The sequence below is a fragment of the Nerophis ophidion genome, linkage group LG19, assembly GCF_033978795.1.
Source record: "Nerophis ophidion isolate RoL-2023_Sa linkage group LG19, RoL_Noph_v1.0, whole genome shotgun sequence".
NCBI classification, from domain to species: domain Eukaryota; kingdom Metazoa; phylum Chordata; class Actinopteri; order Syngnathiformes; family Syngnathidae; genus Nerophis; species Nerophis ophidion.
In genome coordinates, this window is record NC_084629.1 from 25,903,582 (window position 1) to 25,926,831 (window position 23,250).

Below are 23,250 nucleotides of genomic sequence, written 5' to 3' on the forward strand. Positions count from 1 at the left end.
CTTTAGGTTTATAAGGTGAAACCAATATAATGACAAAGGCTCATAACATGCAACACAAGATATTTTGTACTTTATTTTGATATGTTGATGTTTATTGCTTATGGTTTACGAAAACTTTGACTTGAAAATCTCAGAAAATGTGGTGCACTGTAAACTGCAAGCCATGACCATCACATTTGAATTAAAAAAAAGGCTTGACATATTTCACTTTGCATGTAATGAGTTAACATCAAATTTACGTCACAGATTACTTTCATATTTGAAGTGAATTGCTGACAGATTTAAAAGCAACACCGCAATGACCCATATCCCCCATCATTTCATCACACACAAATACAAAAACACACACACATGTACACATTCAGTACAGACCAAATGTTTAGACACACCTTCTCATTTTATTGATATTTATTTTCATGACTATTTACATTGTAGATTGTCACTGAAAGCATCAAAACTATGACACCTGTGAAGTGAAAAGTTTTATTAGGTGACTACCTTTTGAAGCTCGTGGAGAGAATGCCAAGAGTGTGCAAAGCAGTAGTGAAGAAACTAGAATATAAAACATGTTTTCAGTTATTACACCTTTTTTGTTAAGTGCATAACTCCACATGTGTTTGTTCATAGTTTTGATGCCCTCAGTGACAATCTACAATGTAAATAGTCATGAAAATAAAGAAAACCATTTTAAATGAGAAGGTGTCCAAACTTTTGAACTGTACTGTATATGAAAAAATGTGTGCATGGCTGAGTACAGACAAGACAGATGAGTAAACACTACCAAAGTTTTACAATTTTATTCTAATTAAATTTTTACTTTTTTTCTCCCAAAAATCTGACTTAATTCTCATAAGATTCCTCAGAAAAAACTTCCAAAATTGTTTTTTTTTTTCTTACAGATAGCAATTATTTCTCCGTCATGCTCCTAAAATGTACTGTAGTAGACCCCTTAGGGTAGGGGTGTCAAACATACGGCCTGTGGGCCTGATCCGGAACAGGTTTTATTCGGCCCGCGGTATAAAAATGAGCCGAAATTTTGGAATGAAAAAAAACTGCTGTTTTTAATGTGTCCACTAAATGTCGCAATAGCAATTCTTTATATCTTTATAGATTACGTGACACATGTAAAAAAACATGATGTTATAGCACCAGTCGAGGAAAATGAGCAAACTACATAAAAAAACATCCTGCAATTTTGTTTTGATATTATTTTTTTATCTTAATAGAATGAAAATCGACACCAATGAGTTGACTGATGAACATTATAACATACGTTATTCAGAAAGTATAAACATCGACAAATAAAAATGTAATATTATTAACCGCAACATGTAAGTGTAAAAAAAAAAACCTACATTATGATTTGTACATTTTTCAAAATGTGCTTATTTTATTTTGAAACAAAGAAAACAATCTGAAGTTGTCTTTATTTTTAAATGATTGTGCAAAGATTTTACCGGTCCAGCCCACTTGGGAGTATATTGTTCTCCATGTGGCCCACCATCTAAAATGAGTTTAACACCCCCTGCCTCAGTGGTTTTATGACTGGGACTATTTTTGGTGTTAATTTCCAGGTGTGGTCCACCATTTTTCCCATGCAGAGAAGAAGAGTGAGGTCTTCCATTGTTTCTGCTTCTTCTGCCACCCTTCACCCGCTCTCACCTGCTGGAGAAAGCCCACGTAAGACCAGTTGCCTCGAAAAACTTTTATGACCCCGACTGACCTCGTAAAAAAAAAAAAAAAGACTTTTGGTGTTCTTTCTCCTGATGCACAGGAGCCTTCCTGGGGCTCGGAATCACCCTTTGCTGCCATGGGAAGCGTCAGCTGCTGTGGAAAGAGAGAAAAGCAAGGGCGTGTGATATACGATTGGCCAGCCACATGTGGGGAGACGTCCTGGCAGGAGCAGCATCCTTCTCTCTCGCTGCTCACGCCGCTGCTGCTGCTCTCCTCTCCTCTCTTTTTGGGGCGTAGAAAAGAAGAACAGCGACTGAGGCGGGGAGAGCGAACGAGAGAGAGAAAGGGAGAAGCCCTCTGACGAGCATCGAGGCTGACACACACTTGCAGAGAGGAGCTGAGAGAGGAAACAATATTTGGAACGTTGCAGGGTGTTGCCCTGCCCTGGATAGTCCTACTGAGGTAAGACCGTTGCTTTCTACCTTCCTATGCCATGACAGGCGGGCTACGTGATGCTTGTTTGCAACTTCTAAGGCATGGCAAAACTTTCCTATAAAAAGTAGAATAGAAGCAAGTCAAATACACTCCAGCTTGTACAATCGCCATCTCTCCTAATCTTTGCACAAACACGACAGTCCTTAAGATGACTTTTTATGCATAACCAGCTTTTGTTACCCATTGGTACCTGTTTTTGTGTATTTATGGCCTGAAAATGTTGAATCAAACCATGAAGGCAAGGTGGAGATATTTATAAAACAATCTCCCCTTCCTTTATACTTCCTCCAAACAAGCCGTTTGGAATTTTACCAATTTTTGACGTTTTTCCCAGGTGTGACGTCAGTGGATTAGCCATATATGGTAGAAATGTACCCAAATATTGTAGTCCTTATTTTTCGCTATCCTCGTGTTGTGGAGCAGACTGGCTTGTAGATGCACATGCATCCTCCGCTGGTGCCATTTCTAATAGAAAGTAGCGTACAGTTCAAACTAATGTTGTCCTGATATCAATATTTTGGTACCTGTCCCAGTACCAGAGTTATTTCGATACTTTTTGATACTTTTCTAAATAAAGAGGACCACAAAAAATGGCATTATTGGCTTTATTTTAACAAAAAATCTTACAGTACATTAAACATATGTTTATTATCAAAAGTTTGTCCTTAAATAAATAGTGAACGTACGAGACAACTTGTCTTTTATTAGTAAGTAAACAAACAAAGATTCCTAATTAGTCTGATGACATATGCAGTAACTTATTGTGTCATTTTCCATTCTATTATTTTGTCAACATTATTAAGGACAAGTGGTAGAAAATTAATTATTAATTTACTTGTTCATTTACTGTTAATATCTGCTTACTTTGTCTTTTAACATGTTCTTTCACACTTCCGTTAAAATGTAATAATCACTTCTTATTCTGTTTGGATGCTTTACATTATTTTTGGATGAAACCACAAAGTTAGGTATCAATCCGATACCAAGTCATTACAGGATCATACAATGGTGATATTGAAAGTCCTCATGTGTCCAGAGACATATTTCCTGAGTTTATAAACATAATATACATAAAAAATAAAAATGTGATGCCAAAAAATATTGACGTAATCATCGTAGTATCAACTAAATACGGTCCTGTACTTGATATCATTACAGTAGATTCACCAATGTCACTACGGTGTGTAGTGAAGCATGATTAGCTATTCCTCCTCCTCCATTGATGATAATAATACTTGTAAGAAACATACTTATATTGACGCCATGGAAATGAGGACTAGTGATTTAGAAGTAGCTAAAACACTGCCGACTGGGCCTGGACGTGTCTTAAAGCATCTCTTCCTGCGGGCGTTTGAGTGTTATAACTTCACCTTTATTGTTAGTTTTCAAGCCAAAATGCATCCATTCTCCCTTTTCTGTCTACACAGTGTTTTTAAGTACTCTGTGATTGTGCACCTGTCGAACGTGCTCCTCTGCTCGTACAACCAGCAATGTCACAACGTTACGGGGAAGCGGGCGGTTGGCAGACCGGTACTTTTTGGAGGCAGGATCGTACAGAATATGATTCATTAGTATTGCGGTACTACACTAATACTGGTATACTGTACAACACTAGTTCAAACTTATATATGTCAGTAGATTTGCTATGGAAGCACTAAAAAGTAGAGCAAGGTAAATAACACCGCCCACAAATCAGTGCGTCCTGTTGAGACGGTCAGCAAATAGCTTGAAGATGGTCTGTAAAACATAACCTGTGCAAAATGCTGGCTAAAGAACCATTACATGTGATGTAGACCACAAGAAAAGGTTTTAGATGTAGAAAATAAATGTAAAAAATAATACAACACTTTTTACTATTATTTTTGGGCCTGTTTGTAACACTTTTTTCAAAACAAAGAATTAACCGTCTCTTAACTCTTGCTTTTTCTTTGGCTTTCTGTTCTAGAATTAAACAGAAGGCTTTTTTGTCGTGATAGGTCAGCACAATGACATCACAGCATCACCAATATCAGTGCAAAGAAGAAAAAAAAGGTCAATCAATCAACGTTTATTTATAAAGCCCTTAATCACAAGGGTCTCAAAGGGCTGCACAGGCCACAACGACATCCATATTTAAGAAAACATAGCAAAAGCTAGAACTAAATACAATATAAACATAAAAGTAAGGTGCACAGTACCTTGGAGGTAACCTGAATATGAGTATGTAAATATATTACATGAATAATATATAGCACATTGATGGTTATTATTAATTGCAATATCCATGAAAGGTCAATGCATATTATTGTTCAGGGATATATAAAACATGTTTTTTATCAGAAACATCAAAGAAAAGTACAGTGGAACTACATCAAACGCCACTGAAAAATGACAAAGTGCACTTTTTAACCTTCACACAAAAAGTCCAGACTTCAGGTGTTTGTCTTTATTTTATTTTTTCTATAAATAGTACAATAGGTTAATTTTTAAATCTTGTTTTATCTAAAACAGGTTTTAAAAATGTACCTCAAAGAAATAGTTTGACTCTTTTTGTGGCATGTGTACAAGTGTTAATCCATCCATCCATTTTCTACCGCTTGTCCCTTTTGTGGTCGCAAGTGTGGGAGGAGGGGGTGGTGGTGTGTGTGTGTAGGGGGGGGGGGGGCTGATAAAAAATTAATGTGAAAATAAGTTATGCTTTTTTTGCTTTGTTTTTTGCAACTCAGTATTCTTCTTCCTCCAAACACGGCGAGTTGAGTTTATACCAAAAAGTTCTATTTTGGTTTCATCTGACCACATGACATTCTCCCAATCCTCTGCTGTATCATCCATGTATCCATTTTGGTATAAAGTCAACTGGTCGTGTTTGGAGGAAGAAGAATACTGAGTTGCATCCCAAGAACACCAAACCTACTGTGAAGCATGGGGGTGGAAACATCATGCTTGCGGGCTGTTTTTATGCTGAGGGGACAGGACGATCGATCCGTGTTAAGGAAAGAATGAATGGGGCCATGTATTGTGAGATTTTGAGCCAAAACCTCCTTCCATCAGTGAGAGCTTTGAATGGCTGACCAAAAACTTATTTTCTACCATAATTTACAAATAAATTCTTTAAAATTCCTACAATGTGAATTCCTGGATTATTTTTTCACATTCTGTCTCTCACAGTTGAAGTGTACCTATGATGAAAATTACAGACCTCTATCATCATTTTAAGTGGGAGAACTTGCACAATCGGTGGCTGACTAAATATTTTTTTGCCCCACTTTACTATGTTCCTGCAATGAATGCTCAGCATGCTAGCCTGGTCAATGATACATCGGCATACAGGTTAACGGGGTAAATGTATGGCCGTTAGCCTGTATGTCGATGGGTCATCCAACTGTCAGGGAAAAGGATATATTCGACAAATAAAACCTATGTGGGTATGGGTAGTGTCAGTGTCTATTTCCTTCCGATACGCTAAGGAAATGGGTTTCAACATTTGCACGGCTGTAAAGGCAATGTGAAACGTATGGAGACTGCCAAATCGCATGATAAAATAATTCCTTATTCGTGTAGCCTATAGGCATACCTTGGTAAAATGTCTCCTCTGTAGTTTTATGCGTACATTAGGTTGCTAAGGATGCTCTACTTATTTTCACCAGTACAACCATTGTTAGCGTTGGTTGTAGTTTGTTTTAGTCTTTGTTTCGTAATAGTACTGACAATAACCATAAGATTACCATTTGTTGTGATATTGTACACAGGCATGATGTACTTCTTCCTGAAAAAAGCCAAATTTCTGTCTAAAATGTGTGGGTTACAGATTTGTTATTGACAAAACGCTTGTTTATTCAGCTATGCTCCCAGCACCTCAACCCCTAGTAAGAGGCAGTGGAAGTTTGAAGTTCCTAGGAGAAGCCCAGTCCATCGAATTTTGACCGTGATTGCAGTACCATTTCTGGGCCACATTTTTACATATGGCTCCTTTAACTTCTTTGTACGCTTGTATGACAGTTAGGAATGCCAAAAAATATTGTCTGTTTCATGATGAGCATAGTTTACCATAGTACCAATTTAAATGGACCTCCTAAGTGACGCTGCAATTTTTTGGGGATTTTGGCAAAAGAATATAATTTGGAGATACCTGCTTTTTTTTTTGTACAGCGCCTTTTAAGAGAGTGGCGTGCGCGTGTTAGCAATTAGGAGGACATGAGGAAGGTGTTTGCCTTGGCTGAGGTGCGCAGTCTAATCAGGCTGTGACAGCCAGACGTGCAACGCTGGGAATGTGAAGTTAATAGCGCCCCAGTGACCTTACAGGTGTATGCGTTTACAATCCCTCGCTTCATGATTGACTCATTCGCTTCTGGCGGACCACCGAGGCCGCCCGCGGCGAGGTACAAGGAGATAATGGCTAAAACCCACTCGTCACGCTGAGGGAAATGATAAAGGACAGGATAAAGATGACTATGTCATGCATTTGGGAGGTTAATTTCAGATCTCGTTTTAATATCCAAACACTGTAAAATTAAAAGGCCATGCAAGCCGTCAGCGATCGGAACAATGAAGAGAGTCATTTGTGAAAAGGAGCAATACAAAAATATAAATTCAAAGTAGCCTTAGAAAAGAAGATTACCAGACAAGCACAAAAACACCAAATCAAAAAGAAAAAAAGGGCTTTTAGTCAAATAAAATAAAATTGAATAGTATAAAATTGGTACACAAAAGAAGATCTGAGGACAAAACTTTAAAGTTGAGGAAAAATATATTTTACCAAAATAAACAATATGGGTTCAAAAAATAAGGGACAAAGTTAATTAGCTTACATTTTTTTGTGTCCATAAAATCATCAAAAAGACTATAAATATGTATTTGTAATTTTTTTTAATAAAGTGTTCAACCCTGCTAGTCAAAGACTTCAAGAAAGTCATCTCCTAAAAAGGCACAATTGTCATGCCTATGGATCTTGTTTTGTTTTGGTCATGTTATGTTTTGTTTTTTGAACACTCATTTCCGCTTTTGCACTTCTTTGTTTTTCTCATTTCCATGCCAACTCATTTAATTTCCACCTGGCCCTCTTGTCACGCCCCTGTCCTCATCCCTCACACCTGTTTGTAATGATCATAGTTATTATTTGAGCCACAGTTCCCCAGGTAGTTGGGATGGCAACTTCTGTCAAGACTTGGACTATGACTTGGAGATAGTTTGTTTTTCCAACGCAAAGGATAGTTGGCACGACTGAGACGTGAATGTGAGTACATTTAAATGTATTACTAACACAAAGAAACTACAAAAAGGCAAACAAATGGCGCGCACAAGGCCGGAGAACAAACTTGACTAATGAAAAACAAAAGACTAGCATAAAGGCTACAAACATGAAACAAAAACACTTGCACTGTGGCATGAATAACAAAAACTTGCACTATGGCATAAATAACAAAATTTACGTGGCGTGAACAAAATGAACAGCATAGCATGGCATGAAGCAGATGAGGAATATGGGTGAAGTTGCCAGGCCAACTACCTGGGGAACTGTGGCTTAAATAACAACTTTGATCATTACAAACAGGTGTGAGGGCTGAGGATAGGGGTGTGACATGAGGGCCAGGTGAAAATTAAATGAGTTGGCATGGAAATGAGAAAAACAAGGAAGTGCAAAAGCGGGACTGAGTGTCCAAAAAACAAAACATGATCCATAGGCGTGACAACAATAACCTCGATAGTTGATCAAAAGGAAGAGGAATTGTCCACATAGGCTTATAGGGAAGTAAAAGTAAGAACAACATTTAAATAATTAATAAATTACATACATCTAAAAATTCTGCGATGAGGTGGCAACTTGTCCAGGGTTTACCCCGCTTTCCGCCCGACTGTAGCTGAGATAGGCACCAGCGCCCCATGCGACCCTTAAAGGGTATAAGTGGTAGAAAATGGATGGATGGATGGATGGACTTCTAAAAATTAAAATAAAATGCTTTTCACCTAAGCCAATCAGAAACATGATCAGAGGAAATTGTTCATGCTGCATGATGTTAATTAAAGTCCAACAAAAAAAAAATCCAAATGAATGAATACAATGTTACTGTCAGGTGTTTTCTAAAAGTCAGTGTCACCTTTGTGTTCCTAAAATGTTCATTTTAGCAGGTCGGGCTGATGCACATTTTAACACAGCAAAAGACACCATGCAGAGTGCACCCATTATGACAGTGTTCATCATCGTATTGTAAATATAATGTCTCATCTTTTTTTAATTTTCCTGAAGGAATCAATAAAGTACTATCTATCTATCTATCTATCATCAAAGACACAACCTGAGCCTCAACCTGGTGTCGTGCGACAAAACTAACTTTTTGTTGAGCTTCGACTGCAGCTGAGTACATGTTTCATACACACTGTATAGTGCCATGAGGAGGACAGAGAGAGAGAAAGTGGATTGAGGACCCCTGTGGCTACAGTATGGCAGCATATCTCCATGACGCAGCCTGAAATAGATATGAGGAACAATCAGGATAAATAACAACGAAGAAGCAAAAAGTACAACAGACGCTGAGCTCGCGGGGATGCCTGTCATGTAGCGAACGCACTGTTTGTCTTATCTTCACTGGGGGATATATTTAGTGAGGAGCTTAGCTTTTAGGAGGCTAGCGTAATGTGTGTGTCGGGAGCTGGCGTCAGCGAACAGTTGAAGAGCTTGGCACTCCACATGCCAAATTGTGTATCGGCGTGTGTGTGTGAGTGTGTGTGTGTGTGTGTGTGTGTGCGTGCGTGCGTGCGTGTGTGTGTGTAGGACAGGTCTATGGGTCTGTACCCCTCCAACCCCCCCTTGCCTCATTCCAGCCTGGAATCTGCCCTTTAGTTTATTAAAAGCTGGTGAAACAATGGAGGGAGGTGAGGTGGAGGGAAGAGGGGGGGTGACTAGAACATCATGACGTGTACCGACTGAGAGGAACAACTCATACAGGACAACGATGGTGTCCTTGGGAAAGACAAGCAAACAACTCCTTCTCAGAAAAAATCCCTAGTCACGCCAACCTGTGAAAGCGGGCCAAGCCAATAGTTGGCGGTGTCACTTCGGTAAGGGTCTTTGGAATACTTACGAAATTGGCTGATTTAAACCGTTATTGAAAATCACGGTCAGAAACCTTTATGAGCCACCTTAACACCAAAGCCACCCTGCAGGCATGTTATAAGGAACATATTAACATTGTCAATTGTTACTTCTGAGGTCCGACATGTCAAACTACTAAAGGAAATAAGGGAAATTAAAAAAAACTGTTCCAGGGTCAAACTGTTAACTGTCACAGATGCAGTGTTTCAAAGTATCATTTCTTAACTGTCATCCAAAGGAAACTTTAGAATACAAAACAATCAATTACAGAACACTGTTCTAACACTTGCAGGAAATAATGGACATAGAGATCATCTGTTTCAGGGTCAAACAGTCGCTATTCCAAAACTGTTATCTGTAACAGATGCAGTGTTTCAAAGTATAATTTTTTAACTGTCATCCAAAGGAAGCATTTAAGTTACAAAATAATCTGCCACAGGACATTGTTCTAACACTTGCAGGAAATATTGGACATATAAATAATCCGTGGTAAAACTATTATTAACTGTAACAAGCATTATTTTAAGGGACATTTTAACATCTGTCATCATCCAGCAGTTAAATATTTAACATCAGAACTAGATTACTCTAACGTATAATTTTGTTATACTTCGTTTAGATGAAGAGTGACTCATAATCCTTCAAGGAAAATGGGGGTGGAATCAAGCTTCTTTTTGTGTCTTTCTCGCCATTACCAGATCTAGATTGGCTGTCAAAGTGTACCAACTTGTCGGATTACATCCTCACCCTTCTACTATCAAGGTGGGAAGCATAATGTATGATCTAAGATAAACTTTCACGAGCAGAGAGGCGAGTAAGCAGATCACTAGCCAATGATGTCAACTAGGGATGTAACGGTACTCGATATAATGATACACAGACGGCTAGTAATACCGTTTAAATTCTCAATTATTGAAAAACCGTCATTTATTAATGCATTTTAGGCAACACAGCTTACTTCCTGGAAACAAAATCGCCACCAGCTGCGTTTTGCTCGACAAAACATGGCACAAAGCAACTACACGGACCTTGCTCCAGGAGATTATCCCTCTGAGTAAAGGGAGCCGAACTCTTTGTTTCACTTTATTTCCCTCGCTTTACTTCCAAAGTGTGAGAATCTTGGCATGCTTTTAGGAGCCCACTGCTGCGAGATGGCAAGTGGGACAGGTGTGGACAATATTGGAGACAGACGCATTTGTCTCACACTAAAAGTATTCAGAGAAGGAAGAGAATATTTGATGTTGCTTTCATTTTCTCAACACTGCGTCCACTCAGCTGCTGTGAGTGAGAGAATGTGGTGAGGGAAACATGCAGTAGGCGATGTGTCGTGAATGTTGTCACAACTTGTTTATACTGTAAAGTCTTTAGTTTGTCTACTGGCATGATCACTTGTCCTTTATTTAACTACTAACTTTGTCAGTGGTCAAATAACATCAACACTAGCTAAAAAGTTTTGTCATCTCATCGAATTGAACACAGACTGAAGTATCAACACGCTGAGGTACAAAGATTGTGTATTAAATGCGAGAGGTATCACTATTGTTTAGCTGGCCAACCTGTTGCACTCAACCACATGGTGTTGTTGTGGAAGAACACATCTTGTTAATTAGATTTTATCTTCATTAGTCAAACTGCTCTGTGTTTTATATTGATGTCAAAAAGTAAACACATTGTTTTTTCATTACCATAAAAAATAATTTAAAAAACATACATGTGACATAGCATGTTGTTAATGTTGTATGGTGTTTAGTTAATTCCTTTTTGACATACCGTATTTCCTTGAATTGCCGCAGGGCATATAGTATGCGCCTGCCTTGAATTACTGCCGGGTCAAACTCGCTTCCCAAAATAATTAGCGCATGCTTAGTATTACCGCCGGGTCAAACTCGTGACGTCACAAGTGACACTTCCCCTGTCATCATTTTCAAAATGGAGGAGGCTGATTTCAATACCGGTAATTTGAAATCACATAAAGGGAAGAATATTAAGAGCTATTCAGTAGGATTTAAGGTCAAAGCTTACATCACACTCCATTTTTTACTGTATGCCTTTGGTAAGCGCAGGAGTGAGAAGAGGTTTTAAATTAATTAGCGCCCCGGCGGAAATTCAAGGAAATACGGTATTTCAGCTCAAACTCTAAATGGATTGGTCCCGTTATAGCACGTACATGTACAAACCACGTTTCCATATGACTTGGGAAATTGTGTTGGATTTAAATATGAACAGAATACAAAGATTTGCAAATCCTTTTCAACCCATATTCAGTTGAATGCACTACAAAGACAAGATATTTGATGTTCAAACTCATAAACTTTTTTTTTTTTCTGCAAATAATAATTAACATAGAATTTCATGGCTGCAACACGTGCCAAAGTAGTTGGGAAAGGGCATGTTCACCACTGTGTTACATCACATTTTCTTTTAAAAACACTCAATAAACGTTTGGGAACTGAGGAAACTAATTATTGAAGCTTTGAAAGTGGAATTCTTTACCATTATTGCTTGATGTACAGCTTAAGTTGTTCAACAGTCCGGGGTCTTATTGTCGTATTTTACACTTCATAATGCGCCACACATTTTCGATTGGAGACATGTCTGGACTGCAGGCGGGCCAGGAAAGTACCCGCACTCTTTTACTACGAAGCCACACTGTTGTAACACGTGGCTTGGCATTGTTTTGCTGAAATAAGCAGGGGCGTCCATGATAACGTTGCTTGGATGAAAACATATGTTGCTCCAAAACCTGTATGGACCATTCAGCATTAATGGTGCCTTCACAGATGTGTAAGTTACCCATGCCTTGGGCACTAATACACCCCCATACCATCACAGATGCTGGCTTTTGAACTTTGCGCCTATAACAATCCGGATGGGTATTTTCCTCTTTGTTCCGGAGGACACCACGTCCACAGTTTCCAAATATAATTTGAAATGTGGACTCGTCAGACCACAGAATACTTTTCCCCTTTGCATCAGTCCATCTTAGATGAGCTCAGGCCCAGCGAAGCCGGCGGCGTTCCTGGGTCTTGTTGATAAATGGCTTTCGCTTTGCATAGTAGAGTTTTAACTTGCACTTACAGATGTAACGACCAACTGTAGTTACTGATAGTGGTTTTATGAAGTGTTCCTGAGCCCATGTGGTGATGTCCTTTATACACTGATGTCGGTTTTTGGTGCAGTACCGCCTGAGGGATCAAAGGTCCGTAATATTATCGCTTACGTGCAGTGATTTCTTCAGATTCTCTGAACCTTTTGATGATTTTACGAACCGTAGATGGTAAAATCCCTAAATTCCCTGCAATAGCTCGTTGAGAAATGTTGTTCTAAAACTGTTCGACAATTTGCTTACAAATTGGTGACCCTCGCCCCATCCTTGTTTGTGAATGACTTAGTATTTCATATAAGCTGCTTTTATACCCAATTATGGCACCCACCTGTTCCCAATTAGCCTGCACACCCGTGGGATGTTCCAAATAAGTGTTTGAAAAGCATTCCTCAACTTTATCAGTATTTATTGCCACCTTTCCCAATTTTTTTGACAAGTGTTGCTGGCATCAAATTCAAAAGTTAATGATTATTTGCAAAAAAAAAAAAAGTTTATCAGTTTGAACATCAAATATGTTGTCTTTGTAGCATATTCAACTGAATATGGGTTGAAAATTATTTGCAAATCATTGTTTTCGTTTGGCCCTAGTGTGTGAATGTGTGAATGTTGTCTGTCTATCTGTGTTAGCCCTGCGATTATGTAGCGACTTGTCCAGGGTGTACGCCGCCTTCCGCCCGATTGTATTGTAGCTGAGCTAGGCGCCAGCGCCCCCCGCGACCCCAAAAAGGAATAAGTGGTAGAAATGGATGGATGGATGGATGGATGTATTCCGTTTATATTTACATCTAACACAATTTCCCTACTCATATGGAAACAGGGTTTGTACACACATTAGTACATGCACATGTGCCTAACTTGAAAAAAATAATTTTCTTTATCAAGATGTTAAAACAGAGAAAAATGCACCATGCAATGAGAAAAAGATGAAACATTGATACTAGTAATGAACAAAAAAATATATATGTTTCTTTAAATATATACAAACCCCGTTTCGATATGAGTTCGGAAATTGTGTTAGATGTAAATATAAACGGAATACAATGATTTGCAAATCATTTTCAACCCATATTCAGTTGAATATGCTACAAAGACAACATATTTGATGTTAAAACTGATAAACTTTATTTTTTTTGCAAGTGATCATTAACTTTAGAATATGATGCCAGCAACACGTGACAAAGAAGTTGGGAAAGGTGGCAATAAATACTGATAAAGTCAAGGAATGCTCATCAAACACTTATTCGTAACATCCCACAGATGTGCAGGCTAATTGGGAACAGGTGGGTGCCATGATTGGGTATAAAAACAGCTTCCATGAAATGCTAAGTCATTCACAAACAAGGATGGAGCGAGGTACACCACTTTGTAAGCAAATTGTCGAACAGTTTTAGAACAACATTTCTCAACTAGCAATTGCAAGAAATTTAGGGATTTTACCAACTACGTTTCTTAAAATCTTTAAAAGGTCCAGAGAATCTGAAGAAATCACTGCACGTAAGCGATATTACGGAACTTTGATCCCTCAGCCGGTACTGCATCAAAAACCGACATCAGTGTGTAAAGGATATCCCCACATGGGCTCAGTAACACTTCATAAAACCACTGTCAGTAACTACAGTTAGTCAGTTAGTCGTTACATCTATAAGTGCAAGTTAAATTTCTACTATGCAAAGCGAAAGCCATTTATCAACAACACAAGATAGACTGATGCAAAGTGGAACATTTTTCTGTGGTCTGACAAGTCCACATTTCAAATTATATTTGGAAACTGTGGACGTGGTGTCCTCCGGAACAAAGAGGAAAATAACCATTCGGATTGTTATAGGCGCAAAATTCAAAAGCCAGCTTCTGTGATGGTATGGGGGTGTATTAGTGCCCAAGACATGGGTAACTTACACATCTGTGAAGGCACCAATAATGCTGAATGGTCCATACAGGTTTTGGAGCAACATATGTTGTCATCCAAGCAACGTTATCATGGACGCTCCTGCTTATTTCAGCAAAACTATGCCAAGCCATGTGTTACAACAGTGTGGCTTGGTAGTAAAAGAGTGCGGGTACTTTCCTGGCCCGCCTGCAGTCCAGACATGTCTCCCATCGAAAATGTGTGGCGCATTATGAAGCGTAAAATACGACAACAAAATCCCGGACTGTTGAATAACTTAAGCTGTACATCAAGCAAGAATGGTAAAGAATTCCACTTTCAAAGCTTCAACAAATAGTTTCCTCAGTTCCTAAACGTTTATTGAGTGTTGTTAAAAGAACATGTGATGTAACACAGTGGTGAACATGCCCCTTCCCAACTACTTTGGCACGTGTTGCAGCCATGAAATTCCAAGTTAATTAATATTTGCAAAAATAAATAATCAATCAATCAATGTTTACTTATATAGCCCTAAATCACTAGTGTCTCAAAGGGCTGCACAAACCACTACGACATCCTCGGTAGGCCCACATAAGGGCAAGGAAAACTCACACCCAGTGGGACATCGGTGACAATAATGACCCAGTGGGACGTCGGTGACAATGATGACTATGAGAACCTTGGAGAGGAGGAAAGCAATGGATGTCGAGCGGGTCTATACTGTGAAAGTTCAATCCATAATGGATCCAACACAGTCGCGAGAGTCCAGTCCAAAGCAGATCCAACACAGCAGCGAGAGTCCCGTTCACAGCGGAGCCAGCAGGAAACCATCCCAAGCGGAGGCGGATCAGCAGTGCAGAGATGTCCCCAGCCGATACACAGGCGAGCAGTACATGGCCACCGGATCGGACCGGACTCCCTCCACAAAGGAGAGTGGGACATAGAAGAAAAGGAAAAGAAACGGCAGATCAACTGGTCTAAAAAGGGAGTCTATTTAAAGGCTAGAGAATACAAATGAGTTTTAAGGTGAGACTTAAATGCTTCTACTGAGGTGGCATCTCGAACTGTTACCGGGAGGGCATTCCAGAGTACTGGAGCCCGAAATGAAAAAGCTCTACAGCCCGCAGACCTTTTTTTGGGCTTTGGGAATCACTAACAAGCCGGAGTCCTTTGAACGCAGATTTCTTGCCGGGACATATGGTACAATACAATCGGCAAGATAGGATGGAGCTAGACCGTGTAGTATTTTATACGTAAGTAGTAAAACCTTAAAGTCACATCTTAAGTGCACAGGAAGCCAGTGCAGGCGAGCCAGTACAGGCGTAATGTGATCAAACTTTCTTGTTCTTGTCAAAAGTCTAGCAGCCGCATTTTGTACCAACTGTAATCTTTTAATGCTAGACATGGGGAGACCCGAAAATAATACGTTACAGTAATCGAGACGAGACGTAACAAACGCATGGATAATAATCTCAGCGTCTTTAGTGGACAGAATGGAGCGAATTTTAGCGATATTGCGGAGATGAAAGAAGGCCGTTTTAGTAACGCTTTTAATGTGTGCCTCAAAGGAGAGAGTTGGGTCGAAGATAATTCCCAGATTCTTTACCGTGTCGCCTTGTTTAATTGTTTGGTTGTGGAGTTGTATTATTAAATAGAGTTCGGTGTCTAACAGGACCGATAATCAACATTTCCGTTTTTTTGGCGTTGAGTTGCAAAAAGTTAGCGGACATCCATTGTTTAATTTCATTAAGACACGCCTCCAGCTGACTACAATCCGGCATGTTGGTCAGCTTTAGGGGCATGTAGAGTTGGGTGTCATCAGCATAACAGTGAAAGCTAACACCGTATTTGCGTATGATGTCACCTAGCGGCAGCATGTAGATGCTGAAGAGTGCATGGCCAAGGACCGAACCCTGGGGAACTCCACACGTTACCTTAACGTAGTCCGAGGTCACATTGTTATGGGAGACACACTGCATCCTATCAGTAAGATAAGAGTTAAACCAAGACAGGGCTAAGTCGGACATACCAATTCGTGTTTTGATACGTTCTAATAAAATATTATGATCGACAGTATCGAAAGCAGCGCTATGATCGAGGAGCAGCAACATAGATGACTCATCAGAATCCATCGTTAGCAATAGATCATTAGTCATTTTTGCGAGGGCTGTCTCCGTGGAGTGATTTGCCCTGAAACCGGATTGAAAGGTTTCACATAGATTGTTAGACGCTAAGTGTACATTTAAGTTTATGAGTTTAAACATCAAATATCTTGTCTTTGTAGTGCATTCAATTGAATATGGGTTGAAAAGGATTTGCAAATCATTGTATTCCGTTTATATTTACATTAAACACAATTTCCCAACTCATATGGAAACAGGGTTTGTATATGAACACTATTTTTAATCTATATCAGGGGTCTCAAACTCAATTCACCTGGGGGCCACTAGATGCAGAGTCTGGGTGAGGCTGGGCCGCGAGAAAAGAAAATATTGTCGCGTCCCAGAAGAGTTAGTGCTGCAGGGTGTTCTGAGTATTTGTTCTGTTGTGTTTATATTGTGTTACGCTGTGGATGTTCTCCCAAATTGTGTATGTCATTTTTGTTTGGTGTGGGTTCACAGTGTGGCGCATATTTGTAACAGTGTTAACGTTGTTTATTCGGCCACCCTCAGTGTGACCTGTATAGCTGTTGACCAAGTATGCGTTGCATTCACTTGTGTGTGTGAAAAGCTGTAGATATTATGTTACTGGGCCGGCACGCAAAGGCAGTGCCTTTAAGGTTTATTGGCACTCTGTACTTCTACCTACTCAGTGGCCTAGTGGTTAGAGTGTCCGCCCTGAGATTGGTAGGTTGGGAGTTCAAACCCCGGCCGAGTCATACCAAAGACTATAAAAAATGGGACCCATTGCCTCCCTGCTTGGCACTCAGCATCAAGGGTTGGAATTGGTGGTTAAATCACCATAAATGATTCCCGGGCGAAGCACCGCTGCTGCCTACTGCTCCCCTCACTTCCCAGGGGATGATCAACGGAATGGGTCAAATGCAGAGGACAAATTTCACCACACCTAGTGTGTGTGTGACAATCATTGGTACTTTAACTTTAACTAATTTAACTCCCTAAGTCCGTGTACGACTCTGTACAGCGGCGTTTTAAAAAGTCATATATTTTACTTTTTGGAACTGATACCGATAATTTCTGATATTACATTTTAATGCATTTATCGGCCGATAATATCGGCAATCCTATATTATCGGACATCTCTATGGTCCAGGTTCTCGGGGACTGTTATTACAGACGAACAGGTGTCGCCGTGTGACTGCAGCCCGGACACGTAAGAAAACCCTTGTCCCAATGGCAACATCTCTGTCGCTTTCACTCATTTGCTGCTTTTCCACTAACGCAGGGGTAGGCAACCCAGAACGTTGAAAGAGCCATTTTGGAGCCAAATTAACACAACGCTGTCAAGCGCCAGTCATATAAAACTTGCGGGCCGCATTAATATTAGACTTTCATATTAAGGTGGGGGCCGCAAAATAACGGCCACATGTCTGAGATCCCTGATCTATATGGACAAAAAGAGCAGTTACGTCTTATGGCCACCAGGTGCCACCTTTCACAATTCTTACATTTGTTTTGATTGTTTATCTCTTATAAGGTTCCATCTTGCACAATTCTCAACTTGTATATATGTTTGTTATTAGTATGTTTCTGCCATACAACTTTGTTTATAATGGTTGTTGCTTTCATGCACACATTCAATTTATATTTCAAGTCGATGGAACAGTGTTATTATTTAATGTTTCGTATACAAAAAAAATAATTTTGAATGTGTTGCTCATTTGCTTCAGATTTCAGTATTGGTACTTTTTGGAAATGTTGAGCATGTCTAAAAATACCGTGATAATAAGGAAAACCGTGACAATTCTGGTCACAATAACCGTGATAAGAAATGTTCATATTGTGACATCTCTAATGTCAACATAGCCACATAAGCTTGTGATCACGGCGCTGCTATAAATAGTTTGCCTGCGTTAGCGCTTATAATAACAATATCACTAATTCAAAAAAAAGTGCAGTTCCCCTTCGAAAGTAGTTAAATAGCGTTGAAAATGGTGTCATGTACACTGCCCATTTATATCTTAAGTTTATTACCGTCCCTGGGGCACCCCTCTCTTGAGTCCTCTGACCCATACCGCCCAGCACCAAAACCCCTTCAGCGCCATCCCTGGCAGACCTCAGTGTGTACTCAGCTGCCGGCCGGTCTACCCCGGCGATAAAGCTGCGAATCCCGGCGAAGATCCGCCTGCCCTGCGACCGGCCCCATGTGCCACCCCATCAGCATCCCAACAATGTTGAGAAACCCCCCCACTGCCACCACCACCAACCAGCACTCTCCTGCCCCTCGAGCAAAGTGTCCACACGAACACAACTTACTTTTTGACAAGTGCAGCTTTGCAAACGTGACAACACAAACCCATAAGTTAAGTGGGCCGTGGATATTTATACGTGCATCCCGCTGTGTGTGACAAATGGATGCGTTCACCCAGAGTCCTTGTGTACACGACAAATGGCTGCAACAGTAGGTAGTCTGGACAGGGGGGCGTCATGGTGTCGCATTTAGACACACAATGTCATTGATTCACTCGCGCCTCTTTATTAGGACAGTTTTAGACGTTGGATGCAATATGTCTTGGCTTCCATCAATCATCTGCTCTAATAATAGTCCGCTGCGACATCACAGAGGCCGAGAGTCTAAAATCCAAAGCTACTGATTAAGTACTATTTTTAGTTTGACCAATTATTTATTTCTCCCGCCGTCGTTATTCTTTCTACAATCCAATTTTCTCAGGGGGCTTTGGCATCTCAGAATAGTTCACCATGAAATCCTAAAGAAGGAAATACTATAGTCTTGATCGTTTCACAGAATCTTGTCACGAATCAACAACTGAGGTGGTATCAGAGCCGTAACATTGGCTGAACAGCACCCGTTTAAAACACAAACTTTGCTATTAGCAATTCTTAAATTCTGTTTCTTATCCACCAATTTTCAGATCCCGGGTGAATAGGGATACAGAGTAATTTTTCAAAATATTGCCAGAAAGTTTACGGTAAATTTGCATGGTTAGTTCATTTGTTGAATTTAGTGTTATGTCGTAAAGTGTCTCAATGTGTGCTTAGTCCAGATGTGTCTGCATTTGATTTTGAATTGTAATCCGGGTAAGAAATCCACTTTTTTATAAAAATAAATAAATCTTGGAATATCGTATATTTCGGGCTCTCTCAAAAATCGACAGTGTGCTTTGTAACCTGGTGCGCCTATCCATTCATCCATTTTCTCCCGCTTATTCCCCTTTGAGGTCGCGGGGGGCGCTGGTGCCTATCTGATACAATCAGGCGGAAGGCGGTGTACACCGTGGACAAGTCCCCACCTCATTGCAGGGCCAACACAGACAGACAACATTTACGCTCAAATTCACACTAGGGCCAGTTTAATGTTGCCAATCAACCTATCCCCAGGTGCATGTCTTTGGAAGTGGGAGGAAGCCGGAGCACCCGGAGGGAACCGACGCATTCACCGGGAGAACATGCAAACTCCACACAGAAAGATCCCGAGCCCGGGATTGAACCCTGACTACTCAGGACCTTCGTATTGTGAGGCAGACGCACTAACCCCTCTTCAACCGTGAAGGCCTGGTGCGCCTAATGTACGGATTAATTCTGGTTGTGCTTACCAACCTTGAATTAATATCTCGATATCCACTTCCAGGGTGAAAGTGTAAAAAAAAAGGATGGACATTCATGCGATTTCAGTCTAAAAAGTGCAGCAGAATGGAGACACTAAAAAGTGAAGTAAACGCAGCATTCCAAAAGTTGTTGTTACCACCCGCCTCAGTCCGTGTGTGGCGTCTTTCCCACCGTACTCTACCCCCGTAGAGAAGTCTCATCTCTCGAAACAACTTCTCATAACTCGCTAAAACCTTAAAGCCTCCCGAGCGCAGGGATACTAAGACGTAGTGACTTGTGGCTTTGTGGTTTTGGCTCTCCTACCTTCTTAATAACCCACACAGAAGAAGGAGAAGACATCCCGTGGCTAAGACCCAGAAATGTTTTAGAAGAAAAAAAAGGTATGTTTAACATACGATCAGGACGTGACAGTTACTAATGAGGTCAGCTTTCCTGCTTTTGGACTCAAATAAACTACTTCTGGAGTAGGGTTGTACGGTATACCGGTACTAGTATAGTATCACGTTACTAATGAATCAAAAACGGTACTATACTCTGTTTGAAAAGTACCGGTTCCCCATTTTTTAGTTGTTTTTTTTAAACAGGCATGACGGCACGTATCACGTCGTGACATTGCTGGTTTTATGAGCAGACAAACATGTTTGCAAGCACACAATCACAGAGTACTTACAAGCAGACACAGTGTGTAGAAAGAAAAAGTAGGATAGATTCTAAGTCACTCGCCTCTATGTCGACGAATAAAGTACATTTCTTCCACGTATCATCTTTGCAGGACGAGGAATAGCTAAACATGTTTCACTACACACCATAGGACACAATAGCTCACGGGCGTCACAACGTAAACAAATGCCATAGGTGGATCTACACCTGACATCCACTGTAATGATACAAAGTACAAGAGTGTAACTACCATATTTTTCGGACTGTACGTCGCTTTTTTTTTGTAGTTTGGCCGGGGGTGAGACTTGGCCGAACTATAAAAAAAAAAAAAAAATCTATATATATATATATATATATATTTTTTTTTAATATATATATATATATATTTTTTGGACTGTGGAGAAGACTGTAACTTATAGTCTGAAAAATACGGAAGTCAATACTACTATGATTACATCAATATTTTTCCTTTTTTAAAAAAAAAAAAAATCATGTTATGTTTATAAACTCAGGAAATATGTCCCTGGACACACTTTGAGTATGACCATGTATGATTCTGTAACTACTTGGTATCGTATCGATACCTACATTTGTGGTATCATCCAAAACTAATGTAAAGTAGCCAAACAACAGAAGAATAAGTGATTATTACATTTTAACAAAAGTGTATATAGAACATGTTAAAACAGAAAATAAGCAGATATTAACAGTAAATAAACAAGTGGATTATTAATACATTTTTACAGATTGTCCCTCATAATGTTGACAAAATAATAGAACGATAAATGACACAATATGTTACTGCATATGTCGGCAGTTAAATTAGGAGCCTTTGTCTACCTATTTTATTTAAGGACACAATTGTTCTTGTATTTCAATAAGGAACATGTTTAATGTACCCCAAGAATGTTTGACAAAATAAAGCTAATAATGCATGTTTCCCCCTTTATTTAGAAAAATATCTAAGTATCAAAAAACATTTTGGTAACGGTACCAAAATATTGATATTGGGACAACCCTATTCTGGAGTAATAGACATTTTTTCATGAAAAGGTGTCATCTTAAGATTTTTTTTCTACATTAATAACACTTCCTTATGGTTTACTAAACATGTAATGTTTTTTTTGGTCAAAATGTTGCATAGGTCATGTTTTACAGACCATTTTCAACCTGCTTGCAGACAGCTCTTATGTGGGCGGGTTTATTTACGTGCCTCCAGATCTTGTCCCCGCCATCTTTGTTGTAATTTTTAGCGAGTCTGACAATTAAGTTAGACCTATACACTACTTTGTTTGAGAAATGGCAACAGTGGAGAATGCATGTGCATGTACGGTACAGTCTCCCCCACAATAGTGAAAACAAAGGTGCTTATTGACTACAATGCCTGACTCACGCAAAGCTCTTCTGGTAAATCTTGGGCATTTATGGAAAATTTGCTGATGTCCATCCATCCATCCATTTTCTACTGCTTGTCCCGTTCTGGGTCGCGGGGGGTGCTGGAGCCTATCTCAGCTGCATTCGGGCGGAAGGTGGGGTACATCCTGGACAAGTCACCACCTCGTCACAGGGCCAACACAGATAAACAGACAACATTCACGCACTCGGGACCATTTGGTGTTGCCAATCAACCTATCCCCAGGTGCATGTCTTTGGAGGTGGGAGGAAGCCAGAGTACCCGGAGGGAACCCACGCAGTCACGGGGAGAACATGCAAACTCCACACAGAAAGATCCTGAGCCCGGGATTGATCCCAGGACTATACTCAGGACCTTCGTATTGTGAGGCACATGCGCTAACACCTGTTTCACCGTGCCGCCATTTGCTGATGTCACAAATTGGAATTTTTTTTTCCAAATGGGCAAATTCCAAACGTCTCGTTTTCTGGAAGCATGCACATGCATGTATGAGCCAGTCTGCCCAACAACAAAAAGATAGGGAAAATAAATGCTTATTAAGTACTGTATTGTATGTCTACAATAGCGGATTCACCCAAATTCCTTCTGGTAAACTAAAACCATCCATCCATCCATTGTCTAACGGTTTTCCCTTTTGGGGTTGCGAGGGGTCGCTGGAGCCTATCTCAGCTGCATTCAGGCGGTAGGCGGGGTACACCCTGGACAAGTCGCCACCTCATCACAGGTAAACTAAAATCATATATGGATAATTCGCTGATGTCACCAATTGGAAAAACGCCACCAAATGGACAAATTCCAAACTGTTCGTTTCACAGAAGTATGAAGGAAGGCAAGAATGTTTTTGTAAATATCTCTGCAAAGCTTCCACGGTTTGATTTCACATTTTTGGGACTTTTGCAGATCTCAAATACACAACAGCAGGTACCAATAGGTTAAAAAAAAAAGTTGTTTTTGCATAATAGGGCCCCTTTAAATGATTGATTCTTTTTGCTGAATCAATCCTGTTGTGTTTTGGAAGGATGACAAAAATGATTGGTATGACTTTTTTAAGAATCTGCCCCCCAAAACTAGTCTCACCAAACATTGTATAATTCGGTAGGCGTGTCTGATAGGGCTGTAAATCTTTGTGCACCGCACGATTCGATTCTCCATTCAAAATCAATTCATTTAAATAACATCGAGTGACAGTTCTATGATTAACTACATTTCTCCATAAAATAG

At 39.9% G+C, this 23,250-nt stretch overlaps 1 protein-coding gene and 1 long non-coding RNA gene across 5 annotated transcripts in view; one reads left to right on the plus strand and one right to left on the minus strand.

Annotated features, from left to right (window-relative positions):
* ndp (norrin cystine knot growth factor NDP) overlaps positions 1-23,250 on the plus strand; it is a 75,252-nt gene that overhangs the window by 10,454 nt on the left and 41,548 nt on the right. For 3 of the 4 annotated variants that reach the window (XR_009802955.1, XM_061879676.1, XM_061879675.1), the window contains 2 exons: positions 1,575-1,680; positions 1,775-2,136. The gene's annotated coding sequence lies outside the window, so the exon portion shown is untranslated. The remainder of the gene's footprint in view (positions 1-1,574; positions 1,681-1,774; positions 2,137-23,250) is intronic. The other variant, XM_061879677.1, reaches the window with a different exon arrangement.
* LOC133538250 (uncharacterized) overlaps positions 45-23,250 on the minus strand; it is a 23,717-nt gene continuing 511 nt past the window's right edge. Inside the window, exons 2-3 of the long non-coding RNA XR_009802956.1 lie at positions 1,724-1,827; positions 45-1,662 (exon numbers count right to left, since the gene is read on the minus strand). This is a non-coding gene — a long non-coding RNA (uncharacterized LOC133538250). The remainder of the gene's footprint in view (positions 1,663-1,723; positions 1,828-23,250) is intronic.